Source organism: Mustelus asterias, chromosome 14 (assembly GCF_964213995.1).
Source record: "Mustelus asterias chromosome 14, sMusAst1.hap1.1, whole genome shotgun sequence".
Classification (NCBI taxonomy): domain Eukaryota; kingdom Metazoa; phylum Chordata; class Chondrichthyes; order Carcharhiniformes; family Triakidae; genus Mustelus; species Mustelus asterias.
In genome coordinates, this window is record NC_135814.1 from 61,061,942 (window position 1) to 61,087,628 (window position 25,687).

Genomic DNA, 25,687 nt, shown 5'->3' on the forward strand with positions numbered 1-25,687 from the left:
AGTTAAAAATAAACTCTTGTGGAAGAGTAGAAAATGAACAAGCTGTTTCAGAACTGGGTCACTCAAATTCTACAGGAGCCTCTGTAACTCAATCCCAGCCTGTTGGATATTTCCACTAATGCTGCAATATAGAAAGGCAAGATATATATTTGTACCTACAATGCCTATCACAATGAGCTTCAGATTTCAATCTGTGCCCAGCGCGGATCAAGAACTTGCTTACAGGAGAAAATGTAAAACTAAGTAGGTTACTTTTGCATTGCCAACCTGGAGGGTAAGTGACTGGATTGGACTGCCCACCCATTTCAAAACATACCTGATTTTAGCTTAGTTTCCATTAACCCGATGTAAAACCAGTGGCAGATCCAATGTCTTAGTTTTATGGGGAGTGGGGGAGAGGAGACATGATACAGCTCCGGCTGAAATCAGCAAAGCTCCAGAGGAGAATGCAAACCTTTCTGTAATTACGACAGAACCCAAAGACAAACAAGAAAAGATGAACATGTTGAGAGACAGCAATAGGTTAAAGTTGCCCCTAAATGCTAAGTGCCTAGAGACTCACGGGACAGTAAACCTGCCACTGAACCTCAGGTGAATGGAAACTCACCGATCAATAGATCCAACAAGTACTTTTTGGATTATGATATCACTCAACACCTTCATTGTATAATTTTTCTATTAATTCCCATTTACTCAGTACTCAAAAGTTTCTACTTTACTTCTTTTTCTTGTATTCAGCTGTAGAAATGTCACCAGTCATTTAACAAGTCTTCACCACTCAGAAATTGCATGGAGTGTCATTAATACTGAACAAGCATGTCACCCACCACCAGAAAACAGGGAGTAAATAAATACAATTGCCCAGTCCGAATGCAGAGTGCATAGACGACCTTTCAAAAATCATGTCAGGGAGTGATTTTCTCCTTAAAATTGTCAAGATTTTTACAACTGCTTTAGTTTTATTTTCCTGAGATACAACATCTAAACCAGTCGATTTGGTCATAAGCCCCAAATACCCAAAATGTACAGAAGCATGCACTTGGAATAATAGAACTTCATTGCAAATCTGATTTTTTCATAACCATCAACAAATCACATGATCAATATCAGTATTGCTTCAGCATATTAATAGCAGCTGTGAAGTCACAGTGAATTCAATAAAGTGGGAGCTGTATTTACAAAAAGATAGCAAAAGGAAAGTTAAAGTCTATGCATAAATGTTCAAACTCATGGTTTCAGTAATTTACTTCATTTGCTTTGATTTTGTTACTTGTCTGTAACTCCCATCAACACTGTCTTATTTACTATTCAGAGCCAAAGAGGATAAATCAGAAAATGCATTACATATTGGCCCAGAATTTGTAAGGGTTCTGACAGAACACTATCAATGTTCACCACCATCACCCCTTTTTAATCTGACCACAACTTTAGGATTTAGCACAAACACAGATGAACACAGGACCCAGAGGTTGCTATGATTCTCTGATGTGGACACTGCATCCCCACCCTGCTATCCCCAGCCAGCAGTGAAATTAGCTGATCTGCAGACGACTTGCCTTTTTCCACTCTCATAACACTGTCAGTAACCTCACAAAGTTAAGACTTGTTCAATGAGGCGTAACCAGGTTTTAACAGCCATTTGAGTAATAACTACCACCCAACAACTGAGTTTGCCCTGCAAAATAGGTGGAATGTTGTTACATGCCTCCATTATAGTTAATTATTATGTTTTTAAACTCGATTTCTCAAACTTCAACCTTCATCCACAGTTATGTCCCAATCTTCACTTGGCTCTATCTAGTATTTTTGATGTTGGCTGTCTGTAAGGATCACATAAAAACAGGAATCAGCTATTCTGCCATGTATTTTTACTCATTCATGGGATTTGGGCATTACTGGTTGGGCCAGCATTTATTGCCCACCCCTAACTGCCTTGAGGGGGCATTTAAGAGTCAACCACATTGCTGTGGATCTGGATTCACATGCAGGCCAGACCAGGTAAGGACGCTAAATTTCCTTCTCTAAAGGACACTAGTGAACCAGATGGGTTTTAAATGACAATCAATAATGATTTCATGGTCATCTTGACTTTTAATTCCAGACTTTTATTCAAATTTCACCATCTGCCATAGTGGGATTCGAACCTGGGTCCCTGGATTACTAGTCCAGTGACTGGTCGACTGCTATACCACTGGCCGCCTTTAAAGTTTGTGGTGGGCCAAATTTGGACACGGTACCATGCTCCAGTGTCATGGGAGGGTCAGTACCCCCCTGGCTGACTCTGCTGATAACTCATTTGTGGGATGAAAACATGTGGACAGAAACATCACTGGTATCACACACAGTCAATTTTCAGCACATGCTGCCCAGTGTGTGGTCTGAGTTACACTGAAGTGTCTCACTGATTGGGTGACACTGAAGTCATTCTGAAGGTTGAGATGCCCATACTTCATATTCACGCTCATCCTATCACGATTCAGTCCACTGGGCTCTCACCTTCCTCCAAGACCCCAGCCTCTCTGTGACCTGAAGACCTCCCTCCACACACATACTTGAGCTCCAGGTTTCCCAGCTCATGGATGGTGAGAATCGCCAGGTTAGGCACGAGTGGCTGCTCTCTCCTGGTTGTCATGGCTACATTTCTCCTGCAAGTCAATACCCAACCCTCCATCTCTAGCAGCATATGATGCTGCCCCCCAACTCAGATCACCCTCGTGAGATTAAAGAATGTTACCAGCCTTTGATGGGTCCAGGGCTTCAGATTCTTCTCTCCAGTCTCTCCAGATGTGTGCTCTGAGACTCCCTGAAACCCACATGTCTGATTGCAACTATGATGGGCAACCTTGTTCTGTCCTCCACACTGGACAACGTTCTCTCAGAACTGATCCGTGCTGTGCACAGAGGGGCACTGAACCATTTCCAGCACTAGATCCAGGTGTACTGGATCAGGCCATATCCACTGACCTCTGCTATCACCTCTTTCCAGGTCTTCTTTGTTAGATAGGGGAGCCGCCTCTCTCCGTCCCTGGGCATTAGGATGTCTCTCCTGGCTGTCACCGCCTCCAACAGGGTTCACAGACAGTCATCAGAGAAAGGAGGGGCTTGCTGCCCACTGGAGCTCCCCTCTGGCCAGGTGTGGCTTCTAGCGGCTGATTTTCTGTATCTCCAGTTTCTTCAACGGCCTCTGGGCGCTGCCTTCAAACTTTGTGGTGGGCCGCCATTGGACACGGTGCCTACCATGCACCTGCTCTCGTTCATCCAATGCAGCCGTGATTCACACTGGTTGCCACTTAAGTGACCAGTCAGTGTAATATTGTAATTCCTAATTGATCGCAGGCAGGACCAGGGAGTACAACCACTTCCAGTTCCACCCACCATGCATGCACATGACGCATGAAATTCTACCCTTGATGTCTGTGTTGTATTCTTTCCAACCTTCTTGTTGCATGGTTTAATATAGTTAGTGTTTCTTGTTCAATAAACGTTTATCTTTTTGTTAAGTCAACTTCCGACTCCTGTGAGTCTGTTCAGTAAATACCCTTCATAACTTAAAAAAAATTTATCAAGCTAGGTTCCATTCTGGGATCCGACTTGTCCAAGAAAATCATCAGCTGGGATAATAGCATGAGATGTTGGGCGCGACCTTGCCAGCCGTTCGGCATGGCAAACCAGAAAGATACTGAATAGCCAAAAGTCCGATTCACACCAATTGCTATCCTTCCGGCCTCTTTTTACCTTCGAGAATGGCCTTCGCACCCAGAAAGGGGGCAAAGCCTATTAACATAGGATTGCCTACATTTAAATATACTTTCCAGCTTCGGCATGGCTGTTTCTGCTCTCACGGAGGCTCTCCCCTGCCCCTCACCGACGAGACATCACTGAAATCCCCGTGGGGTTGGGGGCATGGCTGAAAAGTGCCAGCTTGGCACGCTGGCAGTGTCCAGATGGGATCCTGATGCCCCGATGGCAGCGACCCGTATTGATGTGGGAGGGGTGACAATGCCGCCGATGATGGGTGGGGTCGGATATCCGCAGGCAGGTGGTGAGGAGAGGTCTCCCAATTCAGGAGGAGATCGGGGTACCCAGCGCAATGTCACCCAAGTGTTCTGAAGCCGGCTTCGCTGGCATACTTGGGCTCTGCGCCCCCCCACTGGTGCAAAGCTCCCAACTGTCAAAACAAGTTAGAGTACTGGAAAATTGCTGTGCCGAGCTCGCCCAAGGAGAACTCCAGTTTTCACGCTGTTATGGCACAGTATCTTTGGGGGAAAATTCAGCCATTAATTTTCCCTTACCATTTTCATTAGAGCCATTCTACTTGACAAGTTCAATTACGTGAATTAACATGCTTTCCTACTCTGATTTATGACTGCAAACAGACCATCAAAGCCAATTGACCAATTAATGTTAGAAAAGAATTACTAAATATTAATTTAAACTTTTGAACTTGTTCACGTCTTAATGTAAAGCAGATGTCAGGAAAAACTTGGAATAATCTACCCATTTGGCAAGTCAACTTTTTCAAAATGAGTTTGATCAACAGATTTTTTTAAAAAATAGTCCCAAGTTATAAAACCAGTGACTTTTTTCCAACATAAATTATTGAAACACTTTACCGAAAGGGTGGTGAGAAGAAACTCAACTGCAGGGAATGTTTAAAGTAAATAGCATGCATGCATTGAAGAGGAAACTAGATAAGCATTTGGGGAAGAAGAGGAGAGAGGGTTGCAATGGCAGATTTAGATGAGACAAGGTGAGAAAAGGTTTGAGCCGAGCATGAACGCCAGCATAGACTGATTGGCCTATATTACCTATTAGATACATATATCCTGAGAGACCTAGTGCTGAACAAATTAATTAAAATTTATCACTCTTTAACTCCCAAGTTAACCTCAACAGTTCAAATAAACATTATGCACGTCATTTTAGTCATGTGAAAGATTTGTTAAATACATTTCTTAGTCAGACATCATGATAATCTCAATTTCAAGGCATTAGACTCGCTAATAACCAACCAGAATTGCACCTAGCAGGGAAGCTCATTATCACCTGCTATGCTCAAGCCTCTCACTGATATAAATAGAACAAAAATGCATGAAATTCTTATCTATTTTAATAACAGCCCTTGTTACATTCCAAGAATATCAGCTAAGCAGCACCTCAAATTGAATCGTTCAACTCCCAGGTCTTTGCTTTCAGTGATACTTATTAATAAGTGTCAATGGGTTGCTCATCAGATATTTTGATCACAAACATTTTTGGTATTCTAAACACAATAACATAAAAAAACTGAGAGCTCCAAAGCAAGTGGATGGTCTCTTTCATTTTCTACCCTGTGAAGTTGAAGAAACAAAATTAAAATGATATTTAACTGCTGGCTGGTGGCATTGTTTATATCAGACAGACCTCGCCTCCTGGTGATTCACTCTCTTGGAACCAACTATCGAAATGTGTCAATCCTTCAGCAAATATATCACCATACATCAATTGCATAGAGCTCCATTAACACTGAACCGGGTATGACACCCACAGTTCCCTTAGGATTTCACAAAGCAAACAGGGAAATTCAGAGAATTGGCATGCAGAACAACATCATGTACAGTTTTATGCGCCTAGCACGAGTAACAGACTGGCTTCAGCAAATTCCCACGCGCTTCAGAGGAGCCAGTGTGCATAAAAGTTATTAATTCATTTTAAAAAATGAATGTGTGGAGTTGAAGTATCATATTTCCAAAGGTGGAGTGGGTCGTGTCACTTTTATTTTAGAAATCCCGAAAAGTGTGACTACAATAATCTGCATATTTATCGTGAAAAATATTTTTGTGCCTCTATTTTCAAGTGCAATTTTAAAACATCACTCAGTTGCACAAATGGCTTAATGTGTAAATGCGTCATACCCAGGACATTAGCCATATGGACAAGATTTCAGGTTGGATTCTGTTTCTGCAGTAATCTGTTCACAGCCAGCACAAGCTATTGGCACCAGAACCGGTCCCTGCAACAGGGGGGAGGGAGGAAAATAACTCATGGATTCTGCCCCTGGTCACTGATGACGACTTCTATCTGCACCCATGCAAGGTCAAAGCTATGGATGGGATTGGGTTCAACAATCCAATAGATTATCTATATCCTCACTCTCTCTTGGGAAGCAACCGCACATCAGAGACACCAGGGCAAAAGGTAGAATTCTCACATTTTTGAAACTAAGTGCGATGGTGGGTGGCTCTGGCGTTGTCTTTCCCACTGGCCAGAGTGGTGGGATCCCACATCAGATTTGCAGATGGAATCTCATTAATTATGCACAGGTTTTCCTCCAAGTCATCTGGCGGCCCTGTAGCTGATTCGGCTGTCCGCCCTCACCTGATGGCTTCAAAGAACCCAGCATCATATTTCTACATCAGTCCAACACATTCACATCACTCTCTCCAGCCCACCTGTCTTCACCAGACTGTGCAGGATGCCCAGAATCCAGAAGCAAAAAGGCGAGTAGCCTCAAGAAGAATGCAGCACCAGCTTTCGGCCCCAAGACCATCCAGGTCCTTATTCACAAAGTGCAAGCCACCAACATGTCCTCTACCCCACGGACAGCTCACAGAAGCACAACAGCCTCACCTCTCCAGCCTGGGAGGATGTTGCCCAGGAGATGAGCACAGCTGCCATTCACCAGCAAACCCAAATCAGGAAGTAGATGAATGGTCTCATTCACTCCACCAGGATAAATCTTCTCTTAGCAATCTCTCAGCATTGTATCAAGTACTTAAACAGCTACTCTCGTCACACACATTCAGTCACAGGGGCACATATCAACACTCACTCTCTCAACAAGACTTCCACAACAGCACCATCCCATCTGACTTGTTGTTCCAACTCCACTCTCTGTACCTTCTCGGTAGTGCACGCACACAGAATATGCATTTCACCCAACCTCTGCTCCATCTCCTTTTGTCCCCATACAGGCTAGACCTGCGCTCAAACATGAGCCCAGACTGGGGGAGGGTTGGCAGAGACCACTAGCCTCACCAAGTTTGAGGAGGTTGCTGCAGAGCTTGCCAGCGAGGAAAGGGATCACTCCTGCAGCAACGCAGAGCTTGGCTTCCCACAACAACATAATACAGATCTCAGCTCATTACTTAACCCAATCCGAGTGCAATGTACTAAGATTAGTTTCAGTTCATCCATTGAAATTGTCCTTCTCTGTTTTTCAGGCACCAGCAGACTGCAGCTTACTAACCAACCCAACAGCTCTCTGAGACCCCGAAGAACATTTGCAGATGAGAGTTGTCAGGAAAAACCATTAACAACAGCGGTCAGTAAGTCAGACATCTCGGAGGTCGGTCACTCTCTGTGGTTGTCAGTGAACCTGAGGTGTCTGCTTTTTTGTGTTTACTGCAACCTCCAGTGCCTTGGGCTTGGTTTGGACATCGTCCATGATACTGTTAACCAGAGGCGACGTAGTGTTCTGAGGTTGACTCAGTGGTTGAAGTGTTCTCAACTGAAGTACTGTCTGCTCCAATTTTTTTGCTACTGTTAGGTTCTCAGGAAGGTCCAGCTTGGCACGGCTTGATATGGACTCTGGCAGATTGGTTCTTGTTGCCAAAAGTTGATCCACATATCTCCTCCATATTACATCATCTCATGACAGTATGATGTCGGAGACCAGTCCTGTTAGTGCCAAGGTGATGGTAGATATCCACTTTTCACTTGTGGTATAGTTCCTTGCCAGAACTTCTTGATCCTGGTGATAAACACAACGTTTTGCCTGGTTCTGGGCGTATAATCTGATTCTGCTGCTCTTTCAGAGCTTCCACTTCAGAGGCTAGCCTCTTCTCTCCCCCAGTTGTTTTTTTCTTGCAGTTTATTCCATTTCAAACTTTAATTCACACAGTGAGTGTGGCACACCCAGGATAGATCTTAACTGGAGTAAGGTGGTGCTGACATTCTGCGGGTGTTGGGAGTTCTTCGACTTAGCTCAAGCTCAGTTTCCAGCCTCTTTAGTTCTTGCCCCAGGCTGTTTTATCATTGCCAACAGCTGCCCCTCCAGGGCCTCCTTTACCTGAATCTTATGACACAGCCTCAGAGTGTGATATGCCTCCATCAGACCTTGAGTCTCTCCCCTCGAGGCCGCATTCTCCCAAGCGTTTTCGGTCTTGTGCTTGGAATGCAACTTCTAAACTATTCAGCTGATGCTCCTATGGATTTCCAAAAAGGTTCTCACCCTTCAAGAACATAGCAAATTTAGCCTTAACAGTCGGGTTGTTGAATAAGACCAGGTCATGATAATTCTTCTTGCTGTTGGTATGTTCATTGGACTTCAGATGCTGCTGTACAGAGTGAAATAGGAAAGTAATATGGGTGTTGCAGATTGCATCCTGAGCAGCTTCAACTGGAGTGACTCCCATCCAAACATCCTTCATGAGTATCTGCGCTGGCTCCTTTTGCTACCATTGTCTACGATTAGCAATGTTTTTATTCTTGTTGACCACTGATGCATGAAGGAAGTCAGCAGCTCTTTTTCCAAACTGATTGTTCTTTCCAATGATCTCGAGAGTCCTCTTATGGAAAGCGATTTCATGGTGCGCCTCAATTTCTAGTTCCTCTGTGTTTTGGAATTTACAAAAGCAGCAGTTACATGTATCCCGGTATTCCTTGCCGTATTTTCAGCACACTTTTGATCTTCATTTTTGTCAAGAGCATTACTAAAAGGATACTAACACTGCAGGCTGCTAAGATAGGCTGAGTTTGCCCGCACAAGCGGCCAATGATATCATCAGTGGCATCATGTGATCGGTCTCAAAGTTCCCCTGTTCCACTGCCAAGCTGCTAGCGAGGAAACACTAGAAATAACATGAATACACAACAAAGTGCGTAGCCTTTCTCCTCCAGTAACCATCCCTGCTGACCTTCTGCTCCTCATAGATCCCAGGCACCCAGGAGTAACTGAGGATGTAGGAATCATGGTAAATACCTGGGAACTGTCCACAAACATGCAAAATTTGCTTTTGATGCTCACACACCAACTGCACTCTCCAAGGCTGCATTCCTGTCTTCCACTCTATGGCTTTTTCCAAGTTTGATGCGGGGCTATTAAGTTGTGCAAAAGCACAAATTTAGAAACCTGGCTTGCTCTTGTTTCCTGGGCAACAGGCACGGAGTCCTGTGTAACTGAGCTGGACCCTGTCCACTACAGTGGGACCCCAACAAGTGAGTATGTGTTCCAAGAAGGAGCTCCAGAGCCCAGCTTAGTGGATCTTCCACACTTTTTCATACTCTTCCCAGATCCGATCTTACTTTCAATTTTGGAAGATGCCATTTCACTGGAGTGTCGAGATGATGGTGCTGCACCCATATTACAGAACGGAATTTGCCCCTCCCCCCACCTCACTATCTGCATGCCTCCAAATCTATCTGTCATTCTCCAGCCTCTCCCACTGATACTGGATCCCGTGGTTGTGATGATGGACACTGACACACACACCCCTCCCCCCCACCCCCGTCACATCCCATCACCCATGAGGCGCCCATGCCTCACATTGATCTATACCCCATCGAGAAGCTGTGTGCACCATCACTTACAGGGATTCCACCCCCCACATCCCATGAGAACTTCAGAATCCCCCCCACCCCCTATTGTGTTGCCTGGCTACAAGCTGAAGATGCCCCTTGTGACAATCACCATACCCTCTGCAGTCCAATACAGAACACACCACACCCAGGAACATTGATTATAGGACGGACAGCTCTGCACACCAAACTGTGCATTTTTCCTTTGAAGCACACAGCCCTTGCCCCTTCCTGCCCCTTGGGGCGGCACACCCTGCTCCTGGGGGGGGGGGGGGGGCATACCCTGCTCCTGGGGGGGGGGGGCATACCCTGCTCCTGGGGGGGGGGGGCACACCCTGCTCCTGGGGGGGTGGGGGGGCACACCCTGCTCCTGGGGGGGGGGGGTGGGGCACACCCTGCTCCTGGGGGGGGGGGGGCACACCCTGCTCCTGGGGGGGGGAACACCCTGCTCCTGGGGGGGGGGGGGGGGGGGGGGCACACCCTGCTCCTGGGGGGGGTGGGGCACACCCTGCTCCTGGGGGGGTGGGGCACACCCTGCTCCTGGGGGGGGGAACACCCTGCTCCTGGGGGGGGGGGGGGGGGGCACACCCTGCTCCTGGGGGGGACACCCTGCTCCTGGGGGGGACACCCTGCAGGAATGTCTGCGACTCCTGTTTGCCAGCCCCTGAATTTAAATGGAAGCTTTGACAAGGTTGCCATTTCCAAAAAGACCACAAACAACAGTGACCTTCACAAAGCACTGCAGTTCCAGAGTGTGTAGTGTTTATGCAAACCATCCCTAATATGCCACACTAACAAGCACCCATCCCATAAAATAAATCATAGAAACCCTGCAGTGCAGATAGCGGCCATTCGGCCCATCGAGTCTGCATCAAATTTCCGACGGAGCATCCCACCCAGGCCCAATCCCCATAACCCACGTATTTACCCCAGTAATCCCCCCTAACCTACACATCTTGGAACATGAAGGGGAAATTTTAGAATGGTCAATCAATCTAACCAGCCATTTCCTTCCAGTAATGCATGTGCTAACCCTCTTTTTTATCTGTGTATTATGAAGCCTAGTTGGGGTCTAGCTTCCCTCCCCTGAGTCTTCCCTCTGCCTTCCATTGTTTGTCCTTTTCATCCATCTCTCTGTCCCTCTCCCTGCCATTGTGAGCCCTTGCCCATTCCCCACTCTATCCACATTGGCTTCTCCAACCCCATCCCAATCTGACCTCACACCCCACCCCCCAGTTGAACTTTGGGCCACTGGTGGCTGCATGAGTCTTGCAGCACAGTCCCGTCCAGGAGGACACTGGCGTGTGGCACCGAGGGGAAGGAGACCCCTGTACTCTACAACCCAGACTCAGTACTGATTCGACTCAGTGACACAGGAGGGTCCATGGGTCCAGCAGCATGGTGCTGTACATGAAGACTAACTTGGCATGGAGACAGAGACAAGAACTGGTCTGCTCCAGTGGTGTGGTGTATAGTGAATCAAAGCTGGTAGGTTTTGATGCACTCAACTGAAAGTCTCTTGCGAACAGAAAACCACCTTGAGCGGAGCAGCTGCTCCTTATCAACTGGGTTTCAGACCGGTGTAATTCCATCTTGCTGTGTCTCAAAATTGGAAGGCCTGACAGGATTCTGGTGGACAACTGTTTTAATGAGCATTCATGAGATGCAAATGAAGTCAAATAGCATTCACACCACCAACCAACAGGAAGATCGACTCACCACTGGGAGAAGTGCAATGCGATTTCACACTGGCAGGTTTTGGCTCCCGCTAGAATCACCGCTCCCGCCCATCACCAATGGTGGGATGGGAGAACTCTGCCCAAAATTCAAGCTCATTTAAGGGCATTTCTGAGTGAGGGCTGAACTGTTGTCAGAATGGCCACCTTTGAGGTGAAATGTCAGAAACCAGACAAGTTCATTACTTAAGATAAAATATTCCACGATGCTATTTCAAAGAGGAGCATGGGGATTGTTCCCAGTGTCTGATCAATATTTATCCCTCAATCAATGTCAGACTGCTGTCCGTGGGACCCGTGTACAAATTGGCTGTCACATTTCCGACATTACAACAGTGACTACAGTTCAGAAGGACTTTGTTGGCTGTGACGTGCTTTGGGATACCCTGAAGTCGCGAGCTATATAAATACCAACTTTTATTTTTTCCAAGGCTCTCTGAAAAGCATTCAAGCGCAAGATCCTTGAACAATACTCTTGTAAGGATCTGGCTTCAAGAAAAATTGAGAGAGTGAGGAGTAGGTCACCGCAAGGTAATTAGCATCGTGACCACTGCCCATGCGAGGCAGGACATTAAAAATAGATGTTTCTTTGCTCCCAAATTCCCAAGATACTGCTTCAAATAGAGCGGCAGGGAAACATTCTAAAAGGTATGACTGGAAGAATACATTGATAATAACGACAGCCTTGATGATGGACTGAGACACGATATGAGTAAAAGAACTAAAGCAACAAAATGGCATTACCCGTCTCCCCAAATGCCAATCAGTTAGCATAACCCAAAAATACAGATTAATTTACATTCTATGAACGTGTTTATTATTACATTTTATAGTTTATATGAGGCCTTGAGTAGAATGAAAGCAACTTAATTACAATTAAAATTACTGCAATGAGCTGACCAGTATAGAATCCTAACTACAGTGAAGTTATGCAGTTTAGAGTGAAATCAACAGACAGGAGACATCTTGATGGTGATTAAGCTAGTGAGTTAATTGTGTGTTAGTCACTCCATTGCATATACCTTATAAATTTCTCTCGGACTGGGCAGTCATAGATGTGGTGCAGACTCAAACACGGCTAATGTTATCCTGGGGAAGTTTCCATACTGCTGGACAGTCAGGAATATATACGTCACGCTCACAGTCAGTCAGTTTAGCTCAGATCCCTGGGCAAAGACCTTTTAAGATGGCTGAATCTATGTCTGTTTGTGACTCCTGAACCTGATCGTTTCAGAGAAACTTACACCCTGCTATCTCTAAGAGCCACTAATGACACATAGTGGTTTGCACAGACCAAATTCAAAGAGAACTATACAAAGGTCATCTGCATTTCCTAGTCCAGATTGGCCAACCACAATCTATTCATCTGATGTGACAAAGCAACCCACAAACTTCCTTTCAAGTCTTAATAGTTGGAACATTTAACCAACTCAGGAACCCAATGGGGGATACACGTCCATTGTCAAAGACACTGTGGAGAGGCAGAAGTCATGTGATGAGGCAGACGTCATGTGATGTGAACCTCCAGCTGGTGTAACCAGTTATATTGTCTTACTCTACTGCAAACTTCAATATGCCATTTTACCACCTACAAGCAGCCTCACAGAAAAGAGGTTCTACCTAGACTAAATACCTGGTTCCTATTGGTACCTCTGTGCATCAGTTTGCAGCCTGCAAATCTCTGTGAAGTTTAGTTCATTTTATGTATTAGTGTCACAAGTAGGCTTACATTAACATTGCAATGAAGTTACTGTGAAAATCCCCAAGTCGCCATACTCCGACGCCTGTTCAGGTACACCGAAGTAGAATTTAGCATAGCCAATGCACCTAGCCAGCATGTCTTTCGGACTGTGGGAGGAAACCAGAGCACCCAGAGGAAACCCATGCAGACACAGGGAGAACGTGCAGACTCTGGACAGACAGTGAGCCAAGCCAGGAACAGAACCTGGGCCATTAGTGCTGTGAAGCAGCAGTGCGAATCGCTGTACCACCATGCCGCACTGGTATACTTAGTTGGACTTTGATTCTGAACTCTGGACTCACGTGAAACAACATTATTTTCTCAATGGTCTTTGCTCTGCAAGTCTTTCTTTGCTCTATCCTTCTTTTACTGTATGAAAGCACAAGGGGCAATGTAGCAACCCTCCTCCCACAGTTCGAGTGTGTACAAATAAACAAAAACCTTTAGTTCATCCTATTGCAAGTTTGTTGAGAGGCTATGAATAGAGAACTGGGTTGCACCAAAACTGAAGCTCTGGGAAATATGTCACCACTCACAAAAGGGGAAGCAAATCAAAACAGTTTCTGTTTATGGATGGATGACGACAGGAGAAGTCAGGGCTGTCAAAATTAATGCCCCTCCTGTCCATAACACAGTATTTATGCTCCACACAAATCTCTACACTCTTCACTTAACTCTAATAGCATATCCTTCGTTTTCTGTCTGTCTTATTTACTTATCTATCATCACCTTCAAATGAATATATACCGTTCCCCTCAGTTATGCCTTGTGGGAGCAAGTTCCATATTCTTACCACCCTTTGGTAAAAAAGTATCTCCTAAATTCTCTATTAGAATTATTGGTAACCATCTTATGTTAGTGGCCTCTCATTTAGGTCCCCCCACAAATGGAAAATATTCCTCCATATCAACCCAATCAAACTCTTCTATAATTTAAAGAATCCCTCGAGCTTTATTTTCCAGAGCAACAAGTCCAGGATTGGCCAGCTAAGTGCATCCTCTCAGTTTCCAATCATCCTTTGAATCGTTTTGATACCTTCTCTGGTGTTTCTGTATCCTTTTTATAAAATGCCAAGCAAACCTGTACATCGCAGTACAAGTGTGGTCCAGTCCAGATTCATTACAAGTTTAGCATAGCCTTTCTACTTTTCAAATCCACTCTGTAGAAATGAACTGCAGTGCTTGGTTTGCTTTCCAGATGACCTTCAACGCTGCATTTCTAAATTTAGTGATTTGTGTTTAACTTTGGTCTCTTGGCTCCTTGACCAACCTTAAACTCTTTCTATCCCATTTATCAATTTTCTTAACAATTAACCAATTATAAAAATTGGAAGTGGATTGTAATATTAGAGGTTGTAATTTAGATAGACAGGGAGAGTTTCACAGCAGACGAATATAAAATTTGCAAATCCAGCTGCTGGAAATTAAATTAATAAATGGAAAAAAAAAATCCCACAAACAGCAAGGATAAAATGACCAGTTCTCTTTTTTTTTAAATGACGTTACTTGACAGATAAATTCTAAGTATTGGCATGGACTGCAGGAGAACTCCCTCCCTTTTCCTCTGCGAATTGTGCCATGAGATCTTTTACACTTGAACAGCAGATGGAGCTTTATGTGAAAGAGGACATAGCCAGCAGTCCCTCAGTGTTGCACCGATGAAATCCAAGTCAATCGAGGGGATTAACGCTGGGAAGCAGATGGTTTAAAAAAAAAGTCCAAGACGACATGATTAGATTTGGTGGATTCTGTTATTTCAACATTTCCATTTTAATATTAAGTCCTGCAAAAACTTGTTAAAATAAAAGCAAAATACTACAGATGTTGGAAATCAGAAATAAAAGCAAAACTCTGGAAAACCTCAGCCAGTCTGGCAGCATCTGTGGAGAGAGAAACAGAGTTCATAGAAATAGAAGATTCAGAGAAACCCTACAGTACAGAAAGAGGCCATTCGGCCCATCGAGTCTGCACCGACCACAATCCCACCCAGGTCCTACCCCCATATCCCTACATATTTTACCCGCTAATCCCTCTAATCTACGCATCCCAGGACACTAAGGGGCAATTTTTAACCTTGGCCAATCAACCTAACACGCACATCTTTGGACTGTGGGAGGAAACCGGAGCACCCGGAGGAAACCCACGCAGACACGAGGAGAATGTGCAAACTCCACACAGACAGTGACCCAAGCCGGGAATCGAACCCAGGTCCCTGGAGCTGTGAAGCAGCAGTGCTAACCACTGTGCTACTGTGCCGCCCAGTTTTATGTTTTGAGTCTGTGTGACTCTCCTTCGGAGTTAAAAAGAGGGACAAATTTGATGGAATTTATACTGTCAGGGGGTGGGGTAAAACAGAATGTCAGTGATAGGTGGGAGCTAGTAGAGATTCCACAAAGATGTTCAGGGCACAAGACAAAAGAAGTATTAATGGCAGCGTGAAGGACTATAGGAGGTGCTGATAGTGGCATAAAGGTAAGATAGCAGAATTTGTTATTAGGAGAACAAAGGTCAATGCTCTGTGAAAGCAACATTTAAAAAATGACAGATGGCCCAGTGAGGGAGGGGCCATTGCATTGCAAAGGTCAAGGCGGAGACCATTTACTGTCTAAAGTTGTTGAACTCAATGTTGAGCCCAGGAAGCAGTAACAAGCCTCATTGGAAGATGAGGTGTTGTTCCTCCAGTTTGCGTTGGGCTTCACTGGAGCCCAATGCAGCAGGCCAATGGGGTATGAGAGCAAGATAGTGAGATGAAAGGCAAGTAACAAGAATGTTGGGGTCATGCTTGTGGACCAAACAAAGGTGTTCCACAAAGCAAGCATCCAATCTACATTTAGTGGCACGGTAGCACAGTGGGGCGGCACGGTAGCACAGTGGGGCGGCACGGTAGCAAAGTCGTTAGCACTGCTGCTTCACAGCTCCAGGGACCTGGGTTCGATTCCCGGCTTGGGTCACTGTCTGTGTGGAGTTTGCACATTCTCCTCGTCTTTGCGTGGGTTTCCTCCGGGTGCTCCGGTTTCCTCCCACAGTCCAAAGATGTGCGTGTTTGGTTGATTGGCCAAGGTTAAAAATTGCCCCTTAGAGTCCTGAGATGCGGAGGTTAGAGGGATTAGCGGGTAAATATGTGTGGGTAGGGCCTGGGTGGGATTGTGGTCGGTGCAGACTCGATGGGCCGAATGGCCTCCTTCTGCACTGTAGGGTTTCTATGATTTCTAGTCTCCCCAGTGTAGAGACCATCATACTGGGAGCAGTGAATGCAGTGGACCAAACTGAAAGAGATGCAAGTGAAATGTTGCTTCATCTGAAGAGAGTTTTTAGGGAAAGTTGGACAGTGAAGAGGCAAAGGGGCAGGTGTTGCAGCTTCTGTGATTGCATGGGAAGGTACTGTGGGAAGGGGATGAGCAGTTGGGGGGATGGAGGACTGTACCAGTATGTCATGGAGGGAGTGGTATCTGCAGAATGCTGATAGTGATGGTGAGGGGAAGATGTGTTTCAAGGTGGCATCATGCTGGAGCTGACAGAAATGGCGGAAGATGATCTTTTGAATGCGGAGGTGGAGGGAAAAATGAGGACGCTATCATGGTTTTGGGAGGGAGGAGAGATGGTCTGGACATGGTTGAGTGCCCTATCAACCACAGTGGGGTTTATAGTGTTTGTGATTGGAATTTTCCTGATTAGTAGACAGGACAGAGGTTGGCACATGAGCAGAAATCCATGCCTTTCATACGCACTTTCTTTTTCGAGAAGAAATCATGTAAACTAGCTCCTGCATTCAACATGTAAATCAGTCCAGATAGATTTAAACAAGCGTTCAAGAAAAACTATTTATGACACCATTCTGGAATATACGGCAAGTGTCGAGACACTACCTGCTCCAGGAACCTCAGGCCACAGCCCAAATTCAAAGTTATTCTCCAACTTCAGCCCAATTTGCACTGTCATAATAAAGCTAAACATGCAGTTTAAAAGTAATAACTTGGAATTGTCATATAGGTGATATTATCTTCAAATAAATGAAGTAATTTCTAGATGTCAGTTACTTTCTTTTAAATATACTTCCTTGGACAAATTTTAAAATTCTTAAGCATCTTCAAATCTAAACATACAAAAACACCAGTTTAGGTCTGCCGGTTCACAAGTTTGAAATTCAATGTATGTTACTCATTCAGAAATTTCTACTTGTATAAATGTAATACACATGCCTGAAAAATTCACTCATTAAAAATAAATCTACCAATCTGTAAAAGAAAACAGCTCAGTTCTGAGATGGAATGCCCCAAGAGCACATACCAGAAACCTTGTCAATAGTTAAGTGTTTGCACTGAATACATTTGGATTTCTAAAGACAGACAGAGACTTTGTACTCAGGCTTGTGACATAGTTCCCTAAAAAATGGCTTTCGCATCTTACCCGACTGTGAAGTTATTTAAATTTCACTGAAGTGCTCCAAATTTTAACATGGAAGTGGCAATGTTGACTCAGGTGACATCTTTTGCATTTCTATTCTTCCAACTGTATGAGCGACAACATGGAGGATAAAAATGTTCTGAACAATTAGGACCAACATCCTCAATGTGGTGTGGGTAAGTATTAGCAGCCAAAATAATACTTTCTTCCCAATAACAATTATTTCTGGATTTGCAAAAAGGTTTAATGGCAGAAATGCGCTGTTATTCTTGCATAATGAATAAATTTAAACAGGTAATATTTGCATTTAATTTGCTTTGAAATTAATCATGCAAACACATTTCTTTTAAGAGCATTGAGGGGACAATGTGTGAGGTGAGAAATGTAGAGAAAAGATCAAGGTAATTTTAAAAGCTTCAGTGCCTTTAACCAATTGATCAGAAGCATAAAACTGGGGGTAGAACTGCATTTTTGTTTTAGAAATAACCAACATATTTACTTCATCCATTAAATAATTATAATTAAGACTGCAACAAAATAAGAAAATAAAAAATAGGAGGAACAGACCGTACGACCCCTCAAGCACCATTCAATAAGATCTTCGGCCTTAACTCCATTTCCTGCCCAATCCACAAACCCCTTGATTCTGAGAGTTAAAAAATCTCACAAGGCAGAACAGATAAAAGGATATATTGACAGGCACAGATGAAATCAGGTGGGAAGTTTATGTGGAGCATGGATCAGTTATGTTGAATGGCGAGTTTAAATCCCACCACAGCAGTTCAGGAACATAATTTAATTAAATTTTGTTTCATAAATTTGGAATTAATAGTATCAGCAATGGGTAACCATCAACCAAAGGGATCATCATTAAAAGCCTATCTTTGAGAAGGAAACCTGCTCACTTTACCTGGTCCATTGCATATGCCATGCAATTTATTTTCATACTAATAAAGCAGCTATAACTTAATATCAATAAAATGATTCTAAAGAAGCCTACTCAGCTGACAACAGAGTTTGCTGGAGCATCCAGACATGCCAATGAAACATGTATTGAACATATACTTCAGTTAAGTGAAATATTTCAAATAAGAAAATTGGTAAAGTTTCCATATTTGTGATGAGTACTCCTGGGATACTTTATGGTTCTATGGCTTTTTCTAAAAGATATAAAAATTGCTTGATTACAAAAATGAAGCTTTCAACCCTATCTTGACAGTACAGTACACCAAGTGCTACTCCAAGGAGTGACATGGCAGATTGTTACAGTAAAGGCGGAGAAAATGGAAGAGTCTTAAAAATTCAGTTATGCTACTGTTCACGTTTGATTGACTTTGTGGAAATATGTTATTGAAGTACCAACTATCCAGCTCAACACAATATAATGAAGTTTAAACAAATACTAAAGCTTGAAAGTGTGTCTAAACCCATGATTGCTGGGAGGTTTTGGCATCAACTCTCCATTATTGACTCCTAACAATGGATAGAGCTCCGAGGGTTGCATGATCATTGCTTTAAAGGAACAATGTACCAAAGATAAATCGGTACAGTAACATGGCGATTAGAATTCTAGACTGCAGTGGCCACACAGAGGTGAGTTTATATCCCACCACAGTTCAGAAATATAATCCCACCATATTAACTAGCAGAGATGCAGAACAGATCAAACAACTCAAAACTGGAAATTGATGAGGCACTGTGGGCCATCAGCAGCAGGAATTCTATTCACCATAATCTGTAACATCATGGTTTGGCATATCCCTCACTCGAACATTACTATCAAGCCAAATGATCAATCCTGATTCAATGAGAATGTCGGAAATCAAAACAGGAGCAGTACCAGATGTCCTGAATAATGAGGTGCCAACCTGGTGAAATTCAAACACAGGATTACACGCAAGCGAAACAGGGGAATCAGCATGCTAAAATCAGAGCTACATTATTCCACAACCAATATGTCAGATCAAAGCTCTGTCATCCTGCCACAACCAGTCGTGAATGGTGGTGCACAATTAACAACTAACACGGAAGAGGTGGTTTAATGTGCAGTCCTATGCTCAAAGATAATGCGGCCCAGTACAACCACCTAAGAAATGCTGAAACATTTGTAACCATCTTCAGCCAGAAATGCTGAGTGGATGATATTTTCCAACCTCCTCCTAAGGTCCCGAACTTCACATATGCCTTCAGCCAAATTGATCCACTACATGAGATTGAGGACATTGGATATCGTAATGGCTATGACACTGACGCCATCCCACCATACTGCTTAAGACTTGAACTCCAGAACTAGTTGTACCTCTAGGCAAGTTTTTGCAATACAACTATAAAACTGACATCTACCCAGTAAAGAAGAAAATTGACAGGTATACCCACTCACAAAAAGCACAATTAATCCAATCCCACCAATTAATACTCAAACATCAGGGAAATTATGAAAAGAGTGTTGCCAATGCTACTAAGCAACACATTCACTAATAACAGCTTGCCAATGCTCAGTTTGGGTTCTACCAAAACCATTCAGCTCCAGGCCTCACGAGAGCCTTGGTCCAAGCATAGATAGAAGAGCCAAATTGGGATGGGGGAAACTCTCCACTGGTTGGAGCCATATCGTGCACAAAGGAGGATGGTTATGTGAAGACATCTCAGCCCTAAGACATCCCCGCAGGAATTCCTCAGTCCAGCATCTTCAGCCCAATCATTTTCCACTTCAACATTCACTTCATCACAAGGTCAAAAACAGATGTTCTTTGATAATTGCAGAATTTTCAGTTCCATTCACAACTCCTCAGACACTGAAACAGTCTGTGCATGCATATGGCAAGATCAGGACAACCTTTAGGCTTAGACTAATAAGTGGCAAGTAACATAAGTGTCACAAAAGTACGAGGCAATAACCATCTCCAATACAAGAGGGTCTAACAACTACCCTTTCACATTCAATAGCATAACTACTGTCAAATCTCTAATCACAATATCCATCATGGACCCAAAGCTTCACCAGTCCGACTGGATAAATATGGCCAAAGCAGGAGCCCAGAAAAGAACATTCTGCAGTACCTAAACTCTTGACTCACAAAGCCTCTCCACCATCGATGATGCATAGACAAGTGCAGTCCCTGCACCACTCAAGATGATCAACATCAATCCAGGACAAAATAAACTGCTTATTCAGCATCCCATCCTCCACCTATGCAGTCTAATCAATTAACAAGATATACAGCACCAATTCATCCTAAACTGATAACCTTGACAGCCTGGAAGGCAGCAGGCACATGGAAATGCCACAATTGGCAAGTTTCCTCCCAAGCCACAGATAATCCAGACTTGGAAGTAAATCATGTGGTCGAGGTCTCTAAGTCACCTAATTAACAGTACTGTGAATCTCTTATACCACATGGACTTCAGGCGTTCAAGGAGGAAATTCACCAACACCTTCTCAGGTACAATTAGGGATGGACAATAAATGCTGGCCTGGTCAGCAACATTCACATCCCCGGAGTTAATAATAACAAAGAGCCAATCTATAGCCACTCATCTTTCTTCAATCACACACAGTCCATTCTTCAGTGCAGAAATTTAACTATCAAATTCCTTTATAGCCTTCAAACTGGGTAATTTCACTTTTGAATTACACAAAAGACACTATTCCTTCATTTCTGCTGCATCTAAACAGTTTTTTTTTAAAAAGTGGCTGCACTTCAAGAAATTCTTTGTTCATTAATTTTCTGGATCTTGTTATTTCCTCCCACCTCGGGTGCCATTCCCATATTTCTCATTACTAAAGCAACCGGTAAGAAATACAATTTCATTTTATGTCAAACAGGAACCCAAGAAGTGCTATAAAGTTCATGAATTAAGGATTGTGCTTCTAACAGGGGAGGATCTTCCAATACCAAAAAGGTAGATGAGGGCAGTGCAGTTGATGTTGTCTACATGGACTTTAGCAAGGCCTTTGACAAGGTACCGCATGGTAGGTTGTTGCATTAGGTTAAATCTCACGGGATCCAGGGTGAGGTATCTAAATGGAAACAAAATTGGCTTCTTGACAGAAGCCAGAAGGTGGTTGTAGAGGGTTGTTTTTCAAACTGGAGGCCTGTGACCAGCGGTGTGCCTCAGGGATCAGTGCTGGGTCCACTGTTATTTGACATTTATATTAATGATTTGGATGAGAATATAGGGGGCATGGTTAGTAAGTTTGCAGATGACACCAAGATTGATGGTATAGTGGACAGTGAAGAAAGTTATCTCCAATTGCAACAGGATCTTGACCAATTGGGCCAGTGGGCTGACGAATGGCAGATGGAGTTTAATTTAGACAAATGCGAGGTGATGCATTTTGGTAGATTGAACCAGGGCAGGACTTACTCAGTTAATGGTAGGGTGTTGGGGAGAGTTACAGAACAAAGAGATCTAGGGGTACATGTTCATAGCTCCTTGAAAGTGGAGTCACAGGTGGACAGAGTGGTGAAGAAGGCATTCGGCACGCTTGGTCTCATCGGTCAGAACATTGAATACAGGAGTTGGGACGTCTTGTTGAAGTTGTACAAGACGTTGGTCAGGCCACACTTGGAATACTGTGTGCAATTTTGGTCACCCTATTATAGAAAGGATACTGTTAAACTAGAAAGAGTGCAGAAAAGATTTACGCGGATGCTACTGGGACTTGATGGATTGAGTTATGAGAGGCTGGATAGACTGGGACTTTTTTCTCTGGAGCTAGGAGGCGGAGGGGTGATCTTATAGAGGTCTTTAAAATAATGAGGGGCATAGATCAGCTAGATAGATAGTCAATGTCTTTTCCCAAAGATAGGAAAGTCTAAAACTAGAGGGCGTAGATTTAAGGTGAGACAGGAGAGATACAAAAGTGTCCAGGGGGCAATTTTTTCACACAGAGGGTGGTGAGTATCTGGAACAAGCTGCCAGAGGTAGTAGTAGAGGGGGGTACAATTTTGTCTTTTAAAAAGCATTTAGTTAGTTACATGGGTACGATGGGTATAGAGGGATATGGGCCAAATGCGGGCAATTGGGATTAGCTTAGGGGTTTAAAAAAAAGGGCAGCATGGACAAGTTGGGCCGAAGGACCTGTTTCCATGCTGTAAACCTCTATGACTCTATGACCTATTATCCAAACAGGACAGAATTATCAGAAAATGCTGCTGTCTAAGTGGCAATCATTATATCATCTTTGGCTAACCTCTCACTGGTGCAATATCTCGACTCTATAGTTAACTCAAAATACAGCAGTTATCATTACACTTCCGATTCCTTCCTTCTCGGCTGCAAATATACAGAATCCCTACAGTGCAGAGTGAGGCCATTTGGCCCATCAAGCCTGCATTGACAACAATCCCACTCAGGCCCTATCCCTGTAGCCCCACCCTGCTAATTCCCCTGACACTAGGAGGCAATTTAGCACGGGCAATCCGCCTAACCTGCACATTTTTGGGCTGTGGAAGGAAACCGGAGCACCCGGAGGAAACCCACGCAGACACAGGAAGAATGTAAAGTTAAGTTTATTTATTCGTCACAAGTAGGCTTACATTAACACTGCAATGAAGTTGCTGCGAAAATCCCCCAGTCACCACACTCCGGCACCTGCTCGGGTTAGCATGGCCAATGCACCTAATCAGCACGTCTTTCAGACTGTGGGAGGAAACCCACGCAGACACAGGGAGAACGTGCAAACTCCACACAGAAAGTTTTCCCAAGCCAGGAATCGAACCCAGCTCCCTGGCATGGTGAGGCAGCAGTGCTAACAACTGTGCTACCCTGTCAAAGTGCAGCCTTCGCCTCTGGATGGTATTGAACCACCAACCATTCGGTTAACAGGCGAACGCAATAACCAATTACGCCACTTAGGCTTAGACACACAGACACGGGGAGAATGTGCAAGCCCCACACAGTCACCCGAGACTGGAATTGAACCCGGGTCCCTGGCGCTGTGAGGCAGCAGTGCTAACCATTGCCACTTCTATGTATTTGTGGGTGGCACAATCATTCATATCATCTTTGGCCATCAACCTCTCACTGGTACAACTTCTTCACTCTATAGTTAACTCATTATACTTCTGAATTCTTTCTAGGCTGCAAATATATCATTCTGGACATACTCCATTGTGTTAATATATTCACATGGTGTTGAGATGAAGACTCATCACTCACTCTTGTTTTAACATTCTTTCTAGGTCATCAGAAACCTAGCTCTTCACCAGCTTTTTCCCTTCAACTGCTCCACAATCTTCAAATTTAAACCCGAATCCCCGGTTTACTGTGCCTTCTGTTTCACTCTGTAAGCTGCGGTGTCCTGCACAGATGCTGTGACCTTTACTCTTAGCGTCTCAATATCAAGATCTCTCCAGTTCCTCTCCATGAAAATCAACTCCTGCTCAGAGTCAAAAGTCATTCAAGAAGTCCAGCAAGAGATGAGACATGGTGGTGGAAAATCATTGGTGACACGCCGAACGACAGATCTAGGTGACACGCTGAACAACAGATCCAGCCTAAGTTACTCAAACACAGGCAACGAGTTCATTTTAAATCAGAGATCTGAGCAAGTCCATCTGCCTGCCTGATCTGTAATCATCAGAACTCATCAGAACTGGAGAAAACAAAAGGGAGGATAAAAGATGTTTAACTCACCAGTTCATGACATGTAAAAATCCTTATTGTAAAATTATTTTCTCTCCCATGTGACAGTGTTATATTTAGACCCGATTGCTCCACACAGACAGAACCAAAGAGGATTAGAAATATAATGTGGCTTAAGTGATTGACAGTCAACTCCCAGATTCGCAGGAAGCTATGAAAGCAAATTGTTTCATCACTAATGCATCTCGGTCTCACTTTGGACTGATAATCAGTTAAAAAAAAAACTGTTTCACGCGATTGCTGGTGATGAGATTCGCACAGGAATTCGACGAGGGAGCATTACAATGGAGTTCGGGACGTGCTTTCCAACACTGAAGACAATGAATAGCAATCCTTCTTTCAGAAAAAATGCAATATGATTGCAAGAGCCAGAATAAGAATTTCACCTCGCCTCGATTCTTATAATAATTAAAGACTGTAACAAAATTGCTTAATCCATGAATGCCACTGCTGTCTTTCTAACTTAATAACGGTCCCCTCTCCTGAGCCAAGCTCCAAGCATGGAATACAGTGCTATACATCCAGCTGCTTAAACATTTGATCAGAGCCCGCATTAATGTGCTCATTTGAACAAATGCTCGCTGAACAAATAAATAAAGCATTTGTAAAATAGTCTCACTTTTTTTTAAACCTCAAAATGTTCCGGACTTCGATATCTGTGTTAAATAAATCCTGTTACTGGTCTACATTCTCACAGATTATTTTTTAAAAATCGCAATACAACGAAGAAAAATGTGGGTCACATCATTTGAGCGGTGAAAGGTAGAAGTTGAAGCATTTGCCATGAATTTAAAGTTTCTCTCACGCTTCCGATGAGATGTAAAGCTGTCCGAATCCAGACTGGGATCACACTGATTAAATGTACTGGACAGTTCGCACATCCCGCGACTTCTCCACATGTCCCTTTCCAATCCCGTTTATTTTAATAAAATATTTCTTTGTTTAACACGAAGAGTCCTTCAAATTCACAACAATTTGAAACCAAAAGATCTCCCGCCCACCCCTATTCCCATCTTTTCAACAACAGCAATTAAAATATAAATAAATAATACACCAGCAAGAAATTACTCACAAACTGGAAAATAAACATCCAACCTGCGGCAGAAAGATCAGCTCCAGAAACAATTGCAACCTCACACAGGATCAAGACACCCTTCGTCCTCTGCAAGTACCTCGTGCCTGCAGTCCGCCGCCCCTCCCACACAAAACATGGAAAGCAGCTGGACTCTCTGCCTGCTGTCAGTGTGGGTGCTGCAGCCGAGCAGAGGGGCTCCAGGATCTGCGATCCGCACTCCGGGTTTCTGAGATTTCCTTCAGCAGCTTCTCAGGAGCCAACACAATCCCCCCCACGGCAGGAAGGCTGGCGGCTGCGCACACCGCGCCCAGGGATGACCTGCTCACCTGCAAGCTGCTGTCCCACTTCTTCCCAGAAAACACACAGGGAAACCCGAACAGAGAGAATAAATCACACCGCAAACAAGATACCCAGAAACATTTAGATCATAATTATAAATGCAGTTGATCTATCACTGCAATTACACCAACATCATTAGCGATATTAAATATAGAATCACAGTGGCACAGGAACTGGGCATTGA